We start from the raw sequence: 24,401 nt of genomic DNA, 5'->3' as shown, positions 1-24,401 counted from the left end.
TCCTTAATTCTGTAGCCGAGTGCCCCCTCTCCCATTCCATGTCAATTTGAAGAGTATTAAAGCTTAAATTTTGCTAACTCAATTGTGGCTCGCCGCAGCTATTAAGTGTGCACATCACTTCCAGTTCCTCTCATACAAACATATTGAGTTATGCATTATGCGCCACACAGAGTGCCGGGATACGCGATACAGACATGACATGTTTAGCGCGCCACCGCATAACGACAGTCAAGACCAGATAGGGATCAGATGCAATCCAGATCCCAATCCAGATCAGGGCCAGATAGAAACCAGATCCAATCCAGATCAGGACCAGAGTCAGCCGTTCTCTCTGTCTGATCACCAAACACCATCACCAAAGAGGCAAAGCCCTCTCCTAATAAATTCATCAACATCTTAACTTGAATAGCCCAAATAAATCAACAACAGTTACCAATGGCTAATGCACGCAAGCATAGCCTTCAAATCATTAGTTTAGTTGTTCTGTTACAGATGTTGTCTAAGATGTGCAGGGACATCTGTTTCAGTCAGACCATGCTGTTGACTATCCTAAAAGCCACCGGAGCGTCGGATGCCTGGGAGAGGCTGTATAGGCCTGGTCAGCAGGCTGCATTTAAGGCCCATTAGCACAGCAGTGACACTGCTGTCACAGTAACAGATGTTCTGCATATTCCCCCCCCCGCTCCAGAAGCTCCCCACCGCTGTCCCATTCACTAAAACCCATGTCTTTCTTTCTTTTTTCTTTCTTCCTTTCTTTTCCCTTTCTCTCTCTCTCCCTCTGCCTCACTCCCTCCACCCCTGAAGAGTAAACAGCCCCAACACCAGAGTAGAGAAACACGAAGAATTTATACCCCTCTGTCCCAGAGGTATTAAGAGAAAAGGATTGTTTTTGTTCTTCTTGAAACTATTTCTCACTTTGAGTGAGTGTGTGTGTATGTATGCGTGTGTGTGTGTGTGTGTGTGTTAGTGTGTGTGTGTGTGTCTGTGTTGAGCGAGCTCCCACATGTATTGTCTAACTCTGATCATGTGTCAGAGTCGTACAAGTGGGGATGTGGGGCCTGGTGCCCGGCAGGCTTTTCTGAAGCAGACGGCTTGTTTGCGTGTACTTAACAGCTCGTCACAGCTGTGTTCCTTCTGAATGTAACAGGAGAAGACCTCATCCATCAAAAAAAGAGCATTCTTTTTAACCCCCACCCTCCACCTCCTCCCTCCAGCCATCCACCCAAACACACACACACACACACTCACAAACTCTCTCACACACTCACTCTCACACACACACACACACACACACACACACACATACTTTTTCTTCTTCTGCTGACCCCACTCACATTTTTGTTCAAGTGCCTCCATTGGAAGAGTGTCAACAAACAGGCCCTGGGTCACAGCAGATGTGTGTCTGAGGTGACGGATGTGTCACCCCTCTCGCCTAGCCTTTCTTTTTGATGTACTAGCGCAACTTGATTTTCTCGAAGTTATCTTTCTGTTTTATCTCTTTTCTTTATTTGCTCCTTTTCTTTTACTTATAACTTTTTTTTGTCTTCTTTATCTTCAGTACGATGTGCTTGAATGTTCCGTCGCACAGGACACACATGAACATGATAAGTTGAGCAGAGGGAGCAGCATGGTGCGGCGTGGCGCGGCAGAGAGAGAGGCACACATGTGCTTTAGATTTAGAAGTTACGCTACACTTTATATTTCAATCACGCCCGTCATGTGAAACATATTCCAAAGAAAAGCAAAAGCGCACACAGAGTTCCGGGGATTGTAAATTTGTGACTGTCACTGGAATCAAAGCGGTGCTCTGTCTTGCGCAGAGGGAAGGGAACCCTGACACTGTCTATTTGGGTTGACAGGCCCGGCCTCGGGCTGGGCCGCTCCCTCTCGCTCTCGGCTCGCTAAGTGGCGAGATGTAAATCACGTGGATAGGCCCTGTCTCCTGGCCTCCCACACCCCTACCCCAACCATGGGCCACAGCGCAGCCTTTACCCACCAGCTCACCGTAAGGTTAATGACTGCAAACTGTCACGCTGTTTCAGCACACACCGTACCACCATTATTCACAAGACATACATCGTAACCTTTAAGCATTAGATTAACCCGGCTGGCTTTGAGCGAGGTGGGTGAAACTTTGGAGAGGAAATGGGAGTCAGGCACACACACATACATACACACACACACACACCGCACACACACGGACACATTTCCAGGCCTCTTCACTTTCACTGAATTCCTCTCTGTTTAGCTTCAGCACACAGGTTGTAAATGTTTGACTTTGATTCGGGATACATGACAATAAATTAAGGGGCATTCATCAAAGCTACTTTGTTGTGCACTGACAAAAGCCACTTTCTGCATAAATTACCGCGTTTCACCGGTACACTCCGTCGCGGCATGGCACGTTTGAAGTCGACGGCCAGGATTTACACTCACTGCATTTATTTTATTTATTTTCCTTAAATGATTTATCCGGTGAGCTCAGATAAGAGTCAGGCTACATACTTTGTCATGGGCATCCCCCAGTGAGAGAAAAGGATTGGTAAAGATGCATAGGGACTGTCCTGGGTACATCAGATGATGACTGTAGTGATCACATGGCTTTCTGTCAAACTCAAATCAGAGGCTGCCAGTAGAAGAAGTCAAAGACGAGGGAACCCGTGATTAGATATGAAAAAGTAGTAAGGCGAGAGAGGAGAGTGGGAAAAATATGTGACACAAGTCATACCTGTGAGCAGCCTGCGGGGGGGGAGGAAAATTGTGAGGAATGTGTGAAATAAATACACACGCAAGTGTTCGTACGCATGCAAAAATATGCAGGCCTCAGCGAGTATACACCGGCACATACACAAACACTTGGAAATATACCCCTTCACACACACACACACACACACACATGTACATGCGCACACACACACACATACACACACACACACACACACACACACACACACACACACACACACACATTACAGTCACAGCAGTCATCTCTACTGGGAGCAAACTAATTGCAGCATATCAGAAATAGAGCTGAGAAGCTGAGAGTCCTCCCAGTGTGAACCCCCTGCTGTTTCTAGTTTTCTGATTTTAGGCCTGTTGTGACAAAAGTGCACACACAGAGCAAAAATGTCACATTTTCCTCTCAGGAGATTCTAAAGTCAACTCAGCTGTGAAATCTGAAGGATCCTGAAATGTGGGATTGTGTCTTTGAGTGTGTGTGTGTAATATTAGATATATTTGCAACAGCTGTGGGACCTTCTTTAAAAAAAAAAAAACAGCTATCAGGTTCTATTCTATTTCATTTTATTTCATTTTTTTTTCTCTAATACAGCTGCAGGCTAGAAGCTGATTATAAATAAAGAAGTTTCTGGTTGTTAGTTCAGATCAGGGGAACTCTGTGCCATATTGAGACACTCAGCTCTTTAGCACGTAAGGGAGACTCGTGCCCATTTCGGGGTGGTGTGTTTGCACAACTGCACATGCCTGGCAGATGTAGACTCAGTAGGGCAAGGAGGCCAGTCAATCAATCTCATTCCCACAAACACCCAGACATACAAATGAATGTATGCATACATGCATACATATACAGTGGCTGGCAAGAAAAAACACACAAAAGCATATATTTGGACATACACCCAACCGCCCACACGTAGGAATACACATAAATACCCACATATTTAAATACCACTGCGTATACCGCTGCATTCTAACATGAGGCACATGTGTTAGGCAGTGCATATGAGTTTACACATTCTGTATAAATGTCGAGAACCATACACACACTGCCTTACACTTATCAGGCCATTTCAAGCAACAGGAGACAAAAACAAAACTCTTAGTCTACACAGCAAAGCCACAGCTGCAACCACAGAAAGGGAGAGAAAGAGAGAGTTAGAAAGAGAGAGAGAGACAGAGAAAGAGAGAGAGAGACAGAGAGAAAGAGAGAGAGAGACAGAGAGAGAGACAGAGATAACAAGAAAGAGCAAGAGAGAGAGAGAGAAAGAGGGAGGGAGAGAGAGAGAGGGGACTGAGACACAAAGCACTAATTCACAAACTTTAGTTAGTTAGAGGGTAACAGGCGGGCAGGCTCCAGTGCATTTTGACATGGAGGAACGAAGCAGACCCTTTCACACTTGGGGCTTGCCTCTGCAACATGCAGTGGAAGTAGTGGTACACACACACACACACACACACACACACACACAGACAGCCATACAACCCCTCTCCTTCACATAGGAAGGGGAAGCTGAGGATGAGGGGGTGGAGGAGAAAAGTGAAGAAAAAAAAAGAAAGAAAAACCATCAGCGCTGCTTTGCGGGTGACAGCACAAGAACTTTTCGGAGAGTCAGAGAGTTAGCGCCAAAGTTCCCTGTCAGCCCATTAAAGATGTGAAGCTGGCAACCAGGCCTATTGGAACCATATGTGCGAAAAAATTCCTCCTCTGGTTAGACATTCCAAATACTGTCCCAGAGCCAAAGACTTTGGTGTTAGTCTAATTTAAGCAGCATGTTGGGGAGAGCACTCCGGGCTTTGATCATGTGGAGATCGTTTGGTACAAATTGAACTAACCCAAGCTCCATTTCTGGTGGATCACAACCGTGGATTTGTTGAATTAAACGCTTCGTTGAACGCCGCCTGCACATGAAAAGAAAGCGCTGCTCCTCGGAACCTGATAGTGAGTTTTTCACCTAGCCAGCAGGTCCACTTCTTTTATTACTTTTAAACTTAATCCACACTTGGACCAGGGTGCTTTAACGAGATGCTGGCCGGGTACTCGAAGGGATCATGTTCTGAGGGGGAGACAAACCAGGAATCACCTGGGTCCATGTAATGCTCAACATATTGTGCTGAGACCCCAAAAGAGTCTCCTGGAGGTGTGTGTGTGTGTGTGTGTGTGTGTGTGTGTGTGTGTGTGTGTGTGTGTGTGTGTGTGTGTGTGTGTGTGTGTGTGTGTGTGTGTGTGTGTGTGTGTGTGTGTGTGTGTGTGTGTGTGTGTGTGTGTGTGTGTGTGTGTGTGTGTGTGTGTGCGTGTGCGTGTGCGTGTGCGTGTGCGTGCGCGTGCGCGTGTGTGCATGTAGAAACAAGCCCCTCAGTATTTTCGTCATGTTTGTCCCCCTCACTCAATATTGAACACAAAAAAAACACTGGCCAATGCGGAGTTTGTCATAATATTCGATGACTGTAAGCCTCCAGTCTGACCGATTCTGTGGAACAGAGTGACATGTTTACTTGAAGTAAAGATTTACTGCCACATTCTAAACTGATTAATTCATATTCATCATATTCAGCTTCATACAAAAAAATTAAATAAGAATACATCACAAGCATTAATCTTTTGGTTGAACAGAAATAGAAATACAGAGCCGTTAGGTTTTAACTTCATAAGATGATACTGATATCAGGATCGTATTTGTAGAGAGAGAGAGAGAGAGAGAGAGAGAGAGAGACCAAACCAAGGACAGCTGTTGGGCTTCATGGTTATAATAATCTTTGTGAGTGGCCGCAGAGCACCAGGCCCAGACTTCTCTATGTGTTTCTCCATGTCTGGCTCTGCAGCCCTCTCCCCTAGAGGGACAGTGTTCCACCAGAGGATACACACTCATGCTAGTGGCATCGGGTATGCTTATCTGTGCTATTGATTTTCCCATTGGCTGTGCTTCCCCCTCGGTAAATGAAAACATGCTGTGAAGGAAACACGCAACTATCTTTTTTTTTTCTTTCCTGCCTCCCTCCTTCTATCCCACCATCTTCGCTCTGCAGTGTCTGCATGTCTTCAAATGGGCAAAGGCCCTGAAGGAGCAGAAATTCATTTTTCTCTGAAAGTTTATGTTTTATCTCGTGAATATAACATTTTAGTTTGATATTGAGATTCGTCTACCTTCTGGTGCTTTCTTCCACTAAACCATTCTGTGTAATCCATTCATCCATAAATCCACAATGTCTAAATGAATGCAATTAGCAGCCAGACATTAGTTTGTCAGACAATGTTTGACTGCTTAAATAAAATATTTGTTGCAGTGTCAGAAATATGAGCACACTACACCAATATAGTCTGAGCATTTTCTATCAACAGAGGTTACAGAATCATTAAGAATGTGTGTACTGCATTCTACTAACGTGGTGCATACTATTTTGACATGAGATTATCGACACATGGAGTTGACACAGTATGACACATAATGCCCCAAATGCCTTTTAGTTCTTGGTGATAAATCCAAAAAGAGAAAAAAAGTTCCCTCTCTCGATTAAATAAATTACAGCGAGTCTGCTTAACGTTCATACATCATTTTCATACTTTTGCTGCATAAAACATGACAACATCATACCTCCTTATCCTAGAGAGGCACAATGTGCCAACATGTAATTCCAGAATATTACAAATTCATGCCTGACATTCTAGCTACATATATTTGATTGCCTGGAAAAAGAGAGTGCTGTCATTCAGATTATTTCCCTTGTTTTTCAATTTGGGGGAAACTTTAAATTCCTTTCCGAGTCAGATATTACCAAACCAACCACAACATTTAGGGGATGAGTAATTACTGCGCTACCAGCCAAATATATATATGATTTGTCTATTTACCCTGTGAAGCAACATCCATTCAAAATCACTTTGTTCAATTCTGTCCACCCACTCCTTTCTTTCCCAGACACTATTGGAAATCACTCTGAGGAAATATGTATTGGTAAAACACTGTCAAACTCAGATTTTCCCCCAAGGTCTGGATCACATTACTAAGGGTCAGGGATCAGGCTTTACGGTGTAAAAAAGCACCAGTATCCTTCATGTTGTCTGGTGTCTGTCCTGTTTCTCCGCGGCTCTGTTCTGTACATTTCCTTTTGTTAGTAGAAGAACAATGGAGAACAGACAAGTAACAAACGTAAGACAGAGAGAACGAGAGAGAGAGAGACAGAGAGAGAGAAAGAGATGGAGAACAGACAAAGAGCACATGTGCAGTCCTACCTCTGGCTTCAGGTACAAACTGACTGATCACAGATCAAAGCCAGGAAACGGGACAGCTAAAGTCCTGATATAAATAGATACCATTACAGTTCGTACAGATCGTATAATACGGAACAAATGTGGCACAGACCAGGCAGAGATCTGCTCTCGTGTCTGTAAAGCAACCCTCACGTCAGCAAGAGTGTTCCATTACAAGCACACAGAAGAACGAGAAAGAACAACACTGGCACCATGACGCATTCCAGACACAGCGCTGCTCAAGTGATTGGAAACTGTAGGGCCCTGACACCAGGTTAAAAAATGGGAGAGGTCAAAGTTTCCGCTGTCACATGTGAAAAAAGGAAGGCAGAGGAAGCACGACTAATCCTCCATTTGTAGTGTTTTAAGAGGCTGCTGTCACGACAAATGGATGTGCATCTGTTTAACTCAGTCGCACATATTGTGCTGATGATTCTCCCCAGTTTTCCAGTAAATGAATGAGGGCTCAGTCATGGTGTTGCCGCCGCCGCAGCACTGAGTGCACGATCAGTCACTGCATTAACCGCCACACACTCTCCCCAAAGTATCAACAACCTCCCTCCCCAAGAGGAACACCACTTTCTGTCTATGACTGAGGCAACAAACGCGCAGCAAATGTGAACTGTCAGCTAAGTATTTGGAAATGCTATGTCTTTAGTTTAATTGTATCACAATCATGGTTAGCGAGTCCCTTTGGGAGCTGGCTTAATTGAGGGTTGGGCAGACGCAGTGTTTTTTACTGGGTATGAACCATTGCCAAAGACACATGGAGCCAGTGCAGTGTGTTTTAAAAGCAGACAATGCTGTCACTGAGACAAAGAGACTGAAATGAGGCGATAATTAAGAAAGGCCCTGAAGCCAAGCGTGACTTTACAGCTGGGCTACACAACCACTGACTTCGGCAGATTCATAAACACCACCAAGGCTGGGCAGGAAAACACCATTCGCGGAGAAAAGTGTGCGCCGGCACCGTTCAATTTCGCTGAGGCATGAGAGACCGCGGGCTCCACAAGGCCTCGGCCTGGACGAGGTGTGAGGGCCACAGCAGCGACAGGAGGTCACTGGACCAGCGCCCCGCTTCAGAGCGTCAGCACAGAACCAGTACAAACTAGTGGAAACAGTTCAATAAGGTCACACTCAGAGGCAGCAAGCCATCTCCTACTCTAATCCACACAACCAGACACACGCCAGACACTGTAACATCATTCAATCCTGGGCTTACGGGGCAATAATTAATTCATATTGACAAGCCAACATGGATATTCTATCTGGTGAGTATGCTCAAACTGAGTATGGGTTACACTGAATGTTTATGATTAGTTGGAGGACTTGTTTCAACCAGGTAGACACCATTAGCTGTTCCTTGACATTTCACTGTCATTAAGACTTGAGAATTGAGCCATGTTGGAATGTAATTGAGTTTACAAAAAAACAACACCTCATGTGGGTTTTTTTGTGCTTTTTTGTAAACTTCTCCTCCTCTTCCACTCCTCACTCTCTCCCGCTCGCCTCTCCCTCCCGCCGCCCCTCCATCCCATCAATCACCAGCGGTGATTATTAAGAGGCTGTTCGGGGCTGTGCTTCATTGCAAAGTGGAGTAATGCAGTGACAGATGAAGCGGCGATAGCCAGCGGTTCGCTCTGAGAAATCCATCACCATCTGGCCATGTCTGGGTGACTCTGTGTCTGCACCGACGCCATTTTTCCCATCGGCTCCTGCTTTCTCGTGGGCCAAAGCATGGCGGCGTTCTCCCAGCAGCATAACAGTGCCACTCTTGATGTCTGGATGCAAGTAACACAGCTGGGCGGAGGGGTGGACCTAAGGGTAAGGCTCGGGCTGGAGTGGTCATGCTGGGTAGGGCTGAGGGCCGAGGCTGGGGCTGGGTCCTGGGCTAATGGCTTTGTGATGATGTATCGCTGGAATTCTTTGCTCTTAGTCCCTCCGACTGAAGCTGGGCCCGGTTCTCTTATCTGCCAAGCTATCTGGGTCTGAGGTTTGAGGACTGAGATAGGGGGTCCGGTTTCAGATGGACCAGGAGGAACGGAACCTGGGGGCCGGTCCAACTAAGGATTAGCAAGGGCTGCTCGCTGAGCGACGCAGAAAATTTGAGAACACTGAAGAGAGAAAAGACATTTGACCTTGAGGTGTGTGTATGTGTGTGTGTTTGCAAGGAGATGGACGAGGTGAAAGACAAGACAACCTATTGCATTAATCCAAGCAGCAGTGCAACAGTTAAGTTTGCGTCCATATTTAAATGACCATTAGACTGTCAATGCATATACAGACACTCAAAAATCAGAGACCAAGACTGAGAAATGATAAAGAAGTGTTTAAGCAGCAACCTGATTGGAAGGTTTAATTAGCCACCACACCTCCCGAAGGCAGCAAAGGAAAGAAACACTTCAATCCGCGATCGATAATTAATTGCTATTCCCACTACTGTCTGCAGTAATAAATCTGTGCACAGTTTCAAAAGAATTTGTAAAGGAAATGTGATTTGGGAAAAACCATGGAATTCTATAGTGAAACAGTAGGCTAATATAGCAGCTAAGTAGCAGTTTAGCCGCATAGCAACGGATCTCCAGTGATGGTAATAGCGGAGAGTTGTACTGTTAGGTTTTAGGCTAATAAGAAAACTAAATCCCAATGTGAAGTTTTATGCTTTATCTAAGACTAGAAACTTTCAATAAGTTAATTTGCCACAAAAGTATGGTCAAGACAGTCAGTGTCTGTTAGGAATTTTAGCTGGATAATACATGCATCTGATCAGCTGTCTTTTGGGGGGAATCCCATGTTAACAACACTTGAGCTATTTACAACACTCAAGTCACCAGTACACAAACAAATGTGCACATGCAGACCTGACAACAGATCTTTGGCATGTGTCAAGTTTCACAAATGACAAAGAAAGAAAAGAAAAAAAGAGACAAGAAATCAGTGTGAAGGTGCTTAGAGACCAGAGCAACAGGCACAGATGATTACATGGCCTCTGACATGCTCATAATGGAGTTAAACTGATGCCTCTGCCCAAGGCATTTGTTTTGCTCCAAACAGAAGGAGAGAGATAATGAATGGGCCTAGCTGAGGGAAAATCCCTTCTCTCTCTCTGAACTATCCCTTCCTCTCTCTCTATCTCTCAGTTTCTATCCCTTCCTCTCTCTCTCTGTCTCTCTCGCTCTGTCTCTGTCTCCCTCAGTGAAAACACCCTGTGGGCAGCTCAAGTTCACTACCTGCCTTCTCATCCTCTCTGTCTGTCTCTCTCCCCCCATATGTCCTGTGGGCCCTGGGGCTCCTGGCTCTGTCGAGAGATTAGCAGCACACCAGGCCAACAAAGACACCGGGCCCACCTCCACCGTCATGCAACCAGAGAACCTGAAGGATTCGTCAACGTCATCTTAGCTGGGCAGCCGAGCAGAACAAGGCAGGCACTTCAATCATACAAGGGTCAAGGGTTGCAAAAGGTCAAATACCTCAGCCCCCTCTGTCAGTGTGAAGGGCTGTGGTCAGTGTCAAAGTTTTTTTTTTTCTTTCTTTTACTTACATCCCACCTCACTTCATTCCTGGTAGTAGCTTTAGGGTGTCAGTGCTGGGCAGCCGTTTACTAATTCTCTGTTTCCCATCTTTAGGAATATTTACGTGTGGAGCTGTGGTGGACATTTTGAAACTTGACCCAAACAGTAAAAAGAGAAGTGTGTGTTTCTCCAACACATGAGAACACACTCAGATGGTGTATCTTGCTTAATTTGCCACAAATGTTGGGGAAAGGAAAAGTAAACATTGGCTTTCAAGTCACACATGAACTGAATCATCTCCTGGGTTTTCTGTTGCTCGCCCTCAGACACCACAGGGACGGAGAGAGGAAAAACATGCCCAGTTTGTTTGCTCGTGTTAACAAGATAATCCGTGAGTCAGGAGCAATTTTTACAAGGCTGTTTTTATGACCTCTGTTACAATAAAGCCAACAGGTAAAACACAGAGTGATTAAATTTAATGAAGAACAGATAGGACTGACAGCATCCCTAATGAAAGGTTACACCACACTTTGAAGAGTTTTACGGCTTTAACAGCCTTGCGTAAATCCAAACTAAATACTTATTATTTGAAGAGGTATTAACGGGGGCACACACTGTAATGTGCAGTAGTCTGTTTGTGATTAAGAAAGGGGTGGGAGGGGGCAGTCCCAGGAGCTGGGAACTTCATTGGGAAAGCCTAGTTTGTCCTGTGGATTCCATAACTTGTTGAATGGCCCAGGCTTAATCTGTTCCCACTGTTCGAGCACAATGGCTGAAGACGTGTGACACTAAGCAGACGCTCTCTGCTCGGGCCCCCAGGGGCCCCTGGTGTCCGCGTTTCAGTATCTGCTGCTGCTGCTGTTGTTGTTGTTGTAGTCGAGCCTTCGGGGGTAAATGTGATGGACAGGCGCCGGTGAATATTCATCAGCGCTTGTACCCGGGAAACCTCACAGTCGCAACCGCAGCGAGTTCGCCCAGCGCTCCACGGAAGCGACGGCTCTTTCCTGCCAGGGTCCATGCCACTCAAGGCTCCCAGAGATAAACCCAGGAGATAGAGTCTTAAGCGTTTGGTGTACTTCTGTGGACACGGTATGGTTTCCATACGAACATGTCTGTATTGACTGCGCATGTGCAAAACTGAGCGTGCAATAGTGTCCATGTGCTAAGTACAATAAGGTTGCAGCATGCATGCGTTCAACCGGTCCATATCTGATGTCCGCAACAGCACAAAAACAAGTTTATTTTGGCACACACCAATGTGCATGTCCGTATCCGTCTTCAGAAGTATACCTCTGCCTTTACAGGTTCGCACTGGGACAGGGTGGAGAGAGGGGAAAAGTTAGGGCAGCGAGATGGAATTGGCCGACCAAACAGCATTCCAGCTCTGTCTGTGTATGTGTGAGGGTTTTGTGTTGTGGTGCTCAGATGCATTCCTTCAATGCTGCAGGGCAGTGACCTTTCCTCTTGTTCTGATGATAGGACACAGATAGGGGAGTCAGGAAGGCTAAGGAAGTCCAGAACATGGACAGGAAGGAGCTTGAAGTGTTGGACCTTCCCCATTGATAAAAACATCTCTGATAAAGGAAGTCTCTGGCATTTAGCTGATAGGGGATTTCCCTTTTCTTCTAACAGGGTGGCATTGGTGGCTAGGTGGTCCATGGGATTCTTCCTTGCATATACATGTATGTTCTTTTTTTATTTCACTGCTTGTGTGAGCTTTTTTTCAAAACAGAATGTAATGCACATTAAATTATGTCGTGCTAGACCCCTTAACAAGCTAGTGGTTATGTTCTTACCGACACTGTTATTCTACTGTTGTTTTTTAAATTAGTGCTGACTGAGTGTCTTAGGGAGGAGAGGGGCTGGGGTGAGGTCCAGACACGAAGAGAAGTGGAGAGTGGAGACAAGGCTCCAGGGGGAGCAGTGCTATGGCTACTCTTCCCTCCCCTGTACCTGTACAGACCAGCTCGTGTCCAGGCATGACTCGGTCGACGGACGCGGGTGTCGCTTGATCAAAGACTAGGGCCACAGTCGCCGATATGCTAATCTCTCCATGTTTGTGTTTCAAGGAATGCAAGCCAGGAAAACACAAGACCAGATGGACGGACACCGATCAGACCGCTGTGAGTGAGAGGAACCAGAACAAAAAGGGAAAAAAAAAATAGAGAAAAAAAATAAAGAAAAAAGGCTACCCAACATCACCAGCTATAATTAGTGTGGAGAAGACTTCTCATTTTATAGGTGGAGGGGCTCACTTATAAAAATCCACTTTGTTTACTTAGAAGAGCCACCGTTAGAATTTCACAAGACTCTGTAAGTCAGGTCTGGCACATGCACTGGAATATCTGTAAATAGGGCTCACTAACAAACGTCGAGAGAGAGGACAACAGCGAACGTACACAGAGTTATTTGTGTTCACTCCTCTTTTTTCACAGCCTCGTTTGCGCCGGAGCCAGATGTAGGCTACAGCAGGGCATTAATAAAACAGAAGTTTTTCTAGTTCTAACCTCCCTTGTATTGCCTGAAAAACGTATGGTGAACAGTACAAAAAAGAGGGGGAGGTGGGGGAAGGGGGAGAGAAGAAATCTGTTTCAGAACTTTTAATTATTCATTGAACCGCATTTTAAAATCATCCTCGTCCAATTTGCGCTATGCTCAGTGCTTCTCTGGCATGCCCAATTGTTGATTTATTTATTTATGTATTTGTTTTTGCTCCATGATTTGTGTGTCTCTCTTTTTTCTCTCGTTCTCTCTCTCTCTCTGTATCAGCAAGCTCACGTCTAGTGCGCTGAGTGCTCTCATTTCCCTCGCTGTGATTTGGAATAGGCAGCTTCAGAAAACCTGTCAGGTTCAAATCAAAATGGGGCACAATATTGAACTACGGCGCAGCGCGGAGCAGCGTGCGTGTGTGTGTGTGTGTGTGTGTGTGCGCGCGCTAGGCATCTGAGTGATGGGAGCGATGCGCTCTTTTCCTCCGTCGCCTTTGTCAGCTGCAGGGTTTGTGTGTAGTCGAAGCACTGCGTGGGTGATGTCAGCCCTTGGAAGGAGATGTTCTGTACCGCGATTTTGTACAAATGCACCCCGTAATGATCATGTTTTGTTACCTTTATGCGCTCCAATACAGTTTTTTTCTCTCGCTCTCTCTCTCTCTCTCTCCAACTCCCGGATTTGAAAGTAGCAAAAACATCGAGCTTCAAGAGAGCGATTTCCCCTTTCTTCGCCCTGTTTTGACGCCTCGTTGCAGTGTTTTCTATCAGAACAACGCGCGCAGCCTTCATGTGCAAATGCCTCGGTCGGTTGTTTTCTGAAGGGGAGCCCACCGTGATGCTCACCCACATTCGCACATACAGCACTTATACATGAAGAAACGTGCCATCATGCAAACACTTGTGCACAAGTACACACACACATCCCCCCCCCCCCCCCCACACACACACACACACACACACAAAAACTCTCAAATACTCACACACATACTTACACATATCCCCCATACACACAAACACATACATTCACACAGTGGCCAAATACCAGCCATTTACTGTGCACTCTCTATTCCTTTGCTCTCGCAGCTGTAAAAGTGTCATGCATGCAGGTGAGCAGCCTGTTGAGACACCCAAACAAGCTTTCGCCCCGCTCCGCTCTGCCTGGCGTGGCCACTTAAACACCCCCCCCCCCCCCTCCCTGGGCCACCAGAAGGGCCGCTGCTGGCCCCCGCCATAACAGAACAGGTTGACAAAATGAGCGCTCATTCCTCCCTCATTTACGCGCCATTTCAGCCCTGACCCTGGCACTAAAAGATCAAAGGGCTTTTGAGGCCTGCTCTTATTTCACCCTGCTTTAGCAGGACAGCTGAGGAGTTTGGCAGCCCGGCGAGAGCTTTTCGGGAGGACAGGGGGGGGGCAAGAGGGGGCTTTGTTAACCCCTCCCCACCCCAACCTTCTGTCACACCCCTACCCTCTCCTGCCTCAACCAATGACAATGCCTGACTCACAAGCTGAGACAGTCAGAAAGTGAGAAAGAAAGGGAGGGGGAAAAGGAGAGGGAGTGAGTGAGAGAGAGTGAGAGGGAGGGAGAGAGAGAGAGGGAGAGAGAGGGAGAGAGACTGCCCTCTGGGCAAGACTAATGGTTATAGGACCACAGTCTATTATCTAACATCTATGTGCTTGTTTCCAGTGTGTAATACCAACCACACACGGATGGCTAGGCCGTCAGTGATCAGCGAGCCCGTGCTACTTCTGACACACAGGGAGGAGATGTGCTGAAGAACAAGAGCAAACAGGCTAACAGACCCCACCTCACACACAAATTACGCTGCACCCAGCTGACAAGAATGTCCTTGTGAGTTTCAGCACATCACGCATAAAGCAAACTCTAGGTGTGTTATTTATCACACATGATGTATTGACACAATTATCTCCGAATGAGATCATTTGAAATCTCAGATAAAAAAAAATAAAAAAAATAACGATTAAGATGACATTTAAATGCATTTAGGAGAGGCAATTGTATGCACAATGAAACTAATAACATAAACAATAAAATAAATAAAAAATAAACAAACATATAAAAACCCTTGCTATTGTTTCATTCGCAACAGCTGTTGAACTAATTATCATTATGCGCATTGTAAAACTGCCCCTGTGTTAATAATAATAATAATGTTAATCAGCGTCACGGCTGCTAAAGATCACAAAGCACTCTCATCTGCAGGCCCACACCATGCCAATAATGATGAACACCGAGAAAGCCACAGCAACAGCGGATCAATAGCAATATGTCAATCCTAATTCCAGTCTTTGCTGTCCTTTGTCCAGCATTGGCTTGTCACTTTAAATTTAACGACTGACCCCTCGAGCCATTGGCCTGCAGTCTGACCGCCTTGGCCACTAAAAACAGCACCAGAGCTTCCCTGCTCACGGGTGATATGTACACCAAAGATGGGATGTCATCGGTCTGATACCTCTCTATTATCTCCTCCCATCTATTCTTCTCTTCCCCCTCTTTATTCCTCTCATCATCCGATGGTTAGCAGCAGTGCACAGCAGTGGCGGCTGGTGGTTTTTAAAGTGAGGGAGGAAGGACTGCGCACTTGGTTGCCATTGGCCCGTTTGTACTGTTGGTGGCATAAGTATGTGAGACTCAAGTTGTTTCAGGGTGTTTTGGTGAACTACAGCACAAAATAGCCGGGAGGGATAATTTTGTGAATAAAATTGATAAATTCACCAGTGGCAGCATTGTACTTTGAAAGCTGGTGGGCAGCATGTCTTTGATGGACTAGTCCAGGCCAGAAGGAAAGGATGCAAAGGCAATTAGTCAAATCAGGACTACTCTTGATTTGTAAAACTACATAAAAGATTCTGGGCCAATCATTGGGCCTATTTTTTCCACTCAATGACTGAAGCTATTGGTTGTAATATGTCTGATTATTTTCAGCTACAATTGTTTTAAGAAGAATGAAAACACAAGACCATAATTGATGCCATTTCAAATGCATCATGCTCTGAATCATTCACTTACATCCTTTTTCTCAAGTATTATTGGCTAGAAAAACGGCGTTCCTGAATTGTACCGTGGTCATCAACATAGCGCAAGATGACAGACAGCTGAGAATGACAGCTAATGTCTGTGGTCTCGTCAATTTGCCAGGAAAAGAAGTGTGCCCTGTTAAGTTCCTTTTCTAGCTCTGTTTCAATCGAATGGTGAATGGCTGCAATTAGATCGTTCTGGATTGTTTTTGACATGCCTGTGAGAAGACGGTGGAGCTTTCCAGATGTTCTGCCAGAACACGGTCATACTTCGCTATCACCTCCGCAAGTTCCCTGTAATTGCCCTTGTTGTCAGAATTTTCCCCTTCGTTATGCCCCCTGAAAGACAACTCTAGCATGCCTAGGTAAGCCGTTGCATCTAACAGACGTTTTACCACCTCCCTATTGCCACGCACTTTAGCGTTGTGCTGTTGAATTTGCAGCCGCACACCCTCATCCACTAACCGCTCTATAGGCATGGTGCCGCCTAGCAATGAAAGGCGGATAGCAGCACCAACGTGGTCTTGACATTTGTCGTGGCGCTTGGTTGCCCTGTCAATATTTTTTATATCAGTAAATCCATGAAAAGACCACGTTGGAGAGTTGACATTCATTAGTAAACAGGGCCAGCAATATAACCGATTGTTGGTAATGCTACCAGTCACCCACGAGTAGCCTACCTAGCAAACCATGTAGCACTCACGACACTGACTCTGTCGTTGCTTTTGGTGTTTTCAATCTTTGGAATTGGTCTACCTGTTGCTTTAATGGCCAACTTGTCATTGTAACTCACCCCATGGAATGGTTTCTGTAATAAAACATGAACAATGTCCTCGGTTTCCATAGTTTACTTTATTTGCTAATTTGCTAATGTGTTCTCATTATTAAAATGGTCAGATATTCTTGCTTAACTGTGTCTCTTAGATTGAGCAGATTATCTTTCGTAGTCTAGATTTGAGGGGATAACCCCACCCACCATATCCAGGGCCTCTGCTTATTGGTTTATAGCGCAGACGTGACTCCAGCCTATTCGTTAATAGCTTTTAGCGCTATCCAGACCCCTAAACTAGTCACACCCTCTCAGAGGAGGATCGTCCTCCTCTCTGCCATTGAAGTCAACGCATTCCACGAGCCGCCAGCGCAGGCAGAGAAATGAATGGGAGTCAATGGAGGGTAGAGGGAGGAAGGTCCTCCGGCAGTAATTTTCGATAGCGATAGGGGGTGCTAATGTCATCTTTACCCAGGGAAACTAACATTACATATACAAAGGTATTAAAGTAGTCCTATTTAAGGGTTTTAATTCATCACAGTAGTCTGGGCAAAGTACACTTTTTATTCTCAAAATGTTAAGGAGGATCTTCCTCCCTCTCCTCAATGGAGAAGCCTCCACTGGTGCACAGCTGTCCACGAGAGGCACCCTTCCATTTTGCCTCCGCCAGCAGCATGCGCAGCACACAGCTCCGAACACATCAGAGGTCAGTATTGACTAAAACTCTTGCGACCCGGCAGGAGAGCTGCTCGCTGACCAATCTATGTAAGGCCTTGGGGGCAATTATGACATTTACTCAGGGAGATTATAATTTCAAATGAGTGTTTAAAGCGTTCCCCTGGTGGGGGCCTGCCCAGGCCAGGCAGGCAGGCAGGCGGGCGGGCAGGCAGACAGGGGAGAGAATGGCTCAATAAGAATAGACTTGAGAGAATCGATAGGAAATGGACACACACCAGTGGCCCTCTCTGCACCGAGTCCGATCAATAGCCCCCTGTGTTAAGTGACTGTGATGGTCTTCCATTGATGAGCTAATGCCTGTCCAGGCTGGACGGCTGCCTCTCGCTCCACTGGGTCAAGCATCAGGGGCCAGGTGGTTAACCACATGCAGCCCAACCACCCCCACCCTTTATCCCCCCCCCCCCCCCCCCCCCCCCCCACCCACACACACATATAAACACACACACACACACACACAAGCAGACACACACACGCAGACACACACATACACACACGTCTGCACACACACACACACACACACTTACACAAACGCACACACACTAAAACAAACATATGCACACACACTAACACAAACTTATGCACACTTTCTTTTTCTCTAACAAACATGCACAAAAAATACATACCTACTCCCTCTGTCTCTCTGTTGCTTTTAACTCACACAGACAAACAAACAAGCCCACACACTTCTTCATTCACTCACTCTCTCCCCAGCAGGGGCACATCCTCCCATCCCTGCGCCTCTCGCAGGCGGACGCTGTCAGCTGTTTATCTCTTCCTCCTGAATTCCCACTTCACTCCCCCAATCCCCGCGGGGCCCAGTTTTAACCTCTCAGCATCCAGAGAGCAGCACAGAATGCTGGGAGGTTAAAAACCCTCCCCTCCCACTCCATTATGGCTCCTCTGGACACACAGATGATCACTGATCACTCCCACTTACCAGGAAACCATGCATATCTATCTTCAAAACTAACATGGTGTGTCTGTGTGTGTCTGTGGGTGTGTGTGTGTGTGTGATTTGTAAGGCTTAGGCTGGTGACTTTAACATGACACATTGGCAATCAATCAATTGGCAATCGACCGAAAACTACATACAACAGTTAAGTTTGGTTGAGTAGTTTTATTAGAAGAGGTACTCTGTGAGTGAAAAGATTAAATAAAACTGCAGCATATAACTGCTTGTATCTTGCTTTTCAGATCGGTTAAGGTGTCATTAGGCACAGACAATCAGCATTTGTGGAATATTACAATTTTTTTATTCGTTTTAAGTCTTGTACCCATAGTGTGGTCACTTTTCCCTAACACTTAACACAGTGGGCTTTACAGACACACACCTCTGCATATCAGTTAACTTTTGGTGCAAAATGCACTACAACAACCACACCACAACCAATTCTGCCCTAACTTTAACACCCTCTCAGAGTACAATTACCTAAAAAAAAAAAAAACTTAAAGCATTGCTAATTGCATCAATAAAATGTTGCTGTGTCCTCCAGTTTTGCATAGATTACTGTGTTGCATTAAAAAAAGAGAAAAACACACACAGACAAATACCTTTGTAATATGACAGTAAACAAATCATTCTAAAATTCTGCAATATGTTTCATTACAGCCATATGCTAAAATTGCACATGTTACTGCACTATATAGGCCTGCTACATTATTGTAAAACAAAAAGGCATGAATATGCTACATATTTACTGCAGTATATCCAATGCAGTAAATAACATACATCAACACAAGATACAGTCTACCAAAGTACTGTAATACCACTAGAAGTCTGCTGTAGCCCTACAGTAATGCTGATCCATTTTGTCCTCTGCATTTGGTGTCAAACTTTTACATGTTTGAACTTTGCATTTACGGTAACATTCTCCTCTCCATTGCATCTTGAAAATACGTCAATCCAAGCCAAGTATCTGAAGACAGTGTTCATATGTCGGTTTGCCTCTCACAAAATTGAGTGTGGCAAATTTACTGTAAATAAATTGTCTTTCACTGAAAGCCTATGACTTACATATAAAGCAGTACTGTAATAGTGGACAACAACTCTTCAGGAACAGTTACATCTATGTTTGCCTTCTGTAGACACTAGATAGTAAGTAGTTTGCAAGCCAAAAAAGAAACTAAATAATCTAAATAAACTTTCTGCTAAAATAAGAATACTTTTTCTTATTCAAGCATATACTGTAACTTAATTTATCTGTCCAAATGCAGTATCTTTCCATCTACAGTGATCTAAATTACTGATAAGTTAGATTTTGAAATGAAAGTTAACTGTTTTGAACAGAGTATCTAAACATTGGTAAAATAAGCTGTAGTTGCACATCGTTTTGCCGGTAGTGAACATTGGCTGGGACAGGTATCCATGAATTTTGGAAGAAGGTGTCATTGCCAGCATTTGTATCTAAGCATAGGGGCAAGTATCCACAGTTTGGTTCACATGGTATGCTCGATGTGGTGAGTGTTTTGGGAATGTGAACATGGTATAGGTACAACAACTAAAACGATTGGAAAAACTGTATTTTCAAAATGTTAAACTCTAAAAGGCTCATGCTGTATTTAATGTGCAATGGTCTTGGTAACCATTAATGATAATACTTTATTCAGTAGTGTGCAAGTATTATCTTTTATATTGTCTTCTAACTCGGTTCATGTTTGTTTCATTTGTATCTATTCAGGGGTCTACGGTAAAGAAGCATAATAGTACAGGTGTGGACATAAGGTGCTTTATGAGGAGTGCAAAGATATGTCCTGGTCTGTATGGACACAACCTTGTGGCAGCAACTGTGTATCACAGGTCTAGAAGATGTTGCTCTAAGTGTGTCATTGGCAGGGTATCATAGCGAGTGTGTTTTATATATGATGTTAAAACAACTATGCTGTAGGGAGTATCAGCTCAGACTGTGTCAAAGTGCCCCAGGTACTCTTCTGTCTCTCTCAGTCACTCTCTCCCTCTCTCTGCATCCTTCTCTCCCTTCCATTTTCTTTTTTTACCGCCTAAGTCCCGCTTGCTCCGGAGGTGGAAGAAAAAAATAAAACAAGGAGCAAACAAAAACAGCATGGCTTGCCATCACTCACCTGTGTCACCTGAAAAAAGAACTCCTGTTCTGCTACAACAAACTTAAAGGCATGCCATGTCATCTTTGTTGGGAAGGAAAAACATCCAGGCAACAGATCTACCCAACAAATCCCAAAGTGAGAAAGTCATGCCGTGGTTGTCTTTTTTATACAACCAACCTGTTATAGCTGTGAGTACCACAAGAACGAGAGAAAAAAAGACTTGTAAAGGAACATACGGGCGTAAACATATCAATATGCACAAAGACACAACTTGGCACACAAAGTGTGTGTCTGTATCTGTGTGTGTGTGTGTGTGTGTGTGTGTGTGTGTATGTGTGTGTATGTATGTGTGTATATGTATATGTGTGTACAATGTGTATATGTGTGTGTTTGTGTTTGTTTGTGTGTGTATATACGTGTGTGTGTGTGTGTGTGTGTGTGTGTGTGTGTGTGTGTGTGTGTGTGTGTGTGTGTGTCTGTGTCTGTGTCTGTGCATGTATGTGTACACCTTCACCAGCAGAATCATTACCTTCTCCCATTTACAGAGTCTTATTATTTGTGCCTGCCCATGCCTGGTTCCTCCCTCGCTTGCTATGAATAATATACGAGTGTGCCACATCACGAGACATGAAAGAGCACGCTAGGCACTGCAGGTCACCCGTGTGGCGTGATGGCAGAGCAGGTAAAGCAGGCATAAGAGAAACAGAGAGACATGGAGAGGGGGATGAAAAGAAGAGTGCAGAGAAAAAAAAGGGAGCCCAGGTTCATACGGGTGCCTTCTCTTTCTTTCTATTTCTCTCTCTCTCTCTGTCTTTCATTCCAGGGAGCAGCACATCCGGTGATGGTGACAAGGCACATCACTGTCAGCTTCAGGTAGCAGCCAGCCGATCCTGAAAAGGGGGGGTGATGAAACAGAGGAGGCACGCACACACACACACACACACACACACACACACACACACACACACACACACACACACACACACACACACACACACACACACACACACACACACACACACACACACACACACACACACACACACACACACACACAGACATACTGTATGTGCACATTCCTACACAGACACACTGAATCACACTTGATACACACCTACACACAGACCTACTAAGTCACAGACGGACACACAAGAGCATACACACACTGATGTAAGTACACACAAACACACATGCAGACACAGATGCGTACCCACTCCAACACACATAAGGGAGGGGAGAAAGCAGAAAGCCCCCTGAGGAGACTGGATCAGTCAAAGGGGTTCGCCTGTCTCCCGCCTCCCTACAGGGGCCGCGGCTTCTCCCCCCTCTCCAGGTCGGGCGCGGGGGGAAAAACAAACACTACTTTTGATCATCAGCCTCCGCATCTCACCCAGGAGAGACACTTTATCAGCAGCACACCGCCAGCGCCTGACTGCAGGTCTACTTCTGCCAGGCACAGGTTACATACATGCACACACACGAGAACACGTGCACACACACACACACACACCCGGCATCAAATACTACTGCAGCGGATTAGTGGTGGAACATGGATACCACTTTGAGGACACTCAATAAAAAAATCATTCTCACAAGCCTCTAAAGTTGCTCCCTTTTGAAGAAGGGAGGAAGAGGTAAGAGAGAGGGGGAAAAGAAAAAAGAGAGACAGGACAGCTTTACGTCACACGAACAGCTGTTAAGTGTTCTGAAGTTACACTTAATTTTTTATAGTCAGTCATCACACATGTTTCGCATACAAACGGTGATGCGTGCAGTGTTGGGTTCCCATTGTGAATTTTCAAGTATTGTGTCACTGTAAAAAAACACCCCATTCAGCAGCAAATCCTACCAGGAGCCAGCTCACGGGCAACAATGCGGCTGCGCTGGCTAGCGTCCGCATTGTGTTCCAGGCGCTGGCTGCCGGGACAAAGCAGAGCGGTGCCTTTTTCTGCTGAGCTTGACCTGGACTACCTTCACTTCACCTCCAGCAGACAAGGTTAAGATGGATGAGCCTAATTAAAAGAAGGGCTTCTCCTTTGACTCAATGGGCCCAGGTTTATTTTACAGGAACTTTAACGGGCCCCTTTTGTGAGGGGGCCCGTAATTATAGGGCGAACTGATTAGAGCCCCTCGAGGCGCGGAGGTGACAGACAGACTCGGCGGAGTAACCCAAGTAACCTTTCAATATTACATCTCTTCCCCTATTGTGTCGCCAGCAGCGCGCTAATTTCGCCCGCGGGCTAATCTTTAGATTTGTTCTCTCTAGTCTTCTCCCCTCCCCTCATCTCATCTTCACCTCCGCCCAACAACAACAACTCATACACCCCCCTGCACACACACACACATACACGCCTCACATGCCAACACCCTCTGGCCATCATGTAAAGGAACAATAAAAATACTTTTCAAATCCACCAGTGACGAATTCCAAAACAAAAAGGTTCGGGGGGTGGGGGGGCAGAGCAGGGTGAGATTGCTTTCCAAAGCGCAGGGTCGAGGGATTGGGCCTTGGCACGGGAGTGAGGCAGAAGTTCCAAAACAACCGTCCTGGACGGCCAACCGAGTCACAGACACAACGTGGACCAGATGACACGCCGCTCCGTCGGGCCGTTTAACATGCCTCACCATGCCAACAGGCTCGGCCCCATCCTGCTGGAATGAACGGCTATAGGGACGAGCTACGTGTCGAGCACAGTAAAGAATACACTAATCTGCTGTTTATTAAGTGCGGGGTAACTTGACCACGGTGATTAAATGGAGATTTGAGCACAAGGCATTTGTGTATAAGGCAGAGCAGAGTCACATGTGCTGGGGGGGGGGGGTCTGCCTGTAACATATGGGACCAGTGAATGTGTGAAAGAGCCTGATATGAGATTGTACGCTGCTGAGGTTGCCAATCAAAGGCACCGTCTGTGACAGTGAGCTGCTTAACAAGGACTTTTTCTGTCCTGTTTTCTTTTTTTGATATTCCAAGGAAAACTTTTTTTTCCCCGTCACATCATGGGAAAAAAGTACCACAAATGTTAAGCTAAGCATGCCAAGATCTGCCCGACACTTGTCATTTGTGTGTGTGTGGAAGGGGGGGGTATCAAGAATGGTGGGGGGTTGTGGGTTACGGAAAGTGAGATAATGTGCTTTTTCTTAAAAAAAAAAACCAGCTCCGCTTTTCAGTTGCTCTGCCGCTTGTCTCCTTTCCGCCTGCTCTCTGATCCTAAGGAGCATGTGAAACCGCAACATTAATTTTCAATGAGCCCAAGGTACTCCCCCCCCCCCCCCCCCCCCCCCCCACACACACACACAACAGTACGATTGTACAGAGAAATCATCACTGTCACCACACCTCACTGTCACTGCCCAAAGTTATTCGAAGCCGCAATTAAAATCAGTTTAGCCCCTGGCGTTTGGTGACAGAGGGGCATGTCTGCGACCCATGCCCAGTCACTGGCTATTATTACGCCACAGTTTCCATGTCCCGGGCCTCTCTTATTTACAGCCACTGCTGGACTGATAACAGTAGAGAGAGAGAGACCTCCTCACCCCTGAGAGAGAAAGAGAGAGAGGGAAAGAGAGAGAAAGAAAAAGAGAGAGAGAAAAAGCCTCAATAAAAGGCCTTACTATACCCATCATTCAGATGTAGCTTTTCAACCCCAAACTATTCCCAAGGGCAGGAGCTTCTTCAATGCTCAATGACTAGTGCGGAAGGGTTCCTCCATTTTCTAACTGATATGATTTATTATCTGAGGCATCAAGTGAGAAGGTTGCATTGCAGTTGCATTTATCAGGAACTTATAACTCATGTGTATGCACTACAA

Source organism: Sprattus sprattus (assembly GCF_963457725.1).
Source record: "Sprattus sprattus genome assembly, chromosome: 8".
Taxonomy (NCBI): Eukaryota; Metazoa; Chordata; class Actinopteri; order Clupeiformes; family Clupeidae; genus Sprattus; species Sprattus sprattus.
This window is presented reverse-complemented; position numbering follows the sequence as displayed.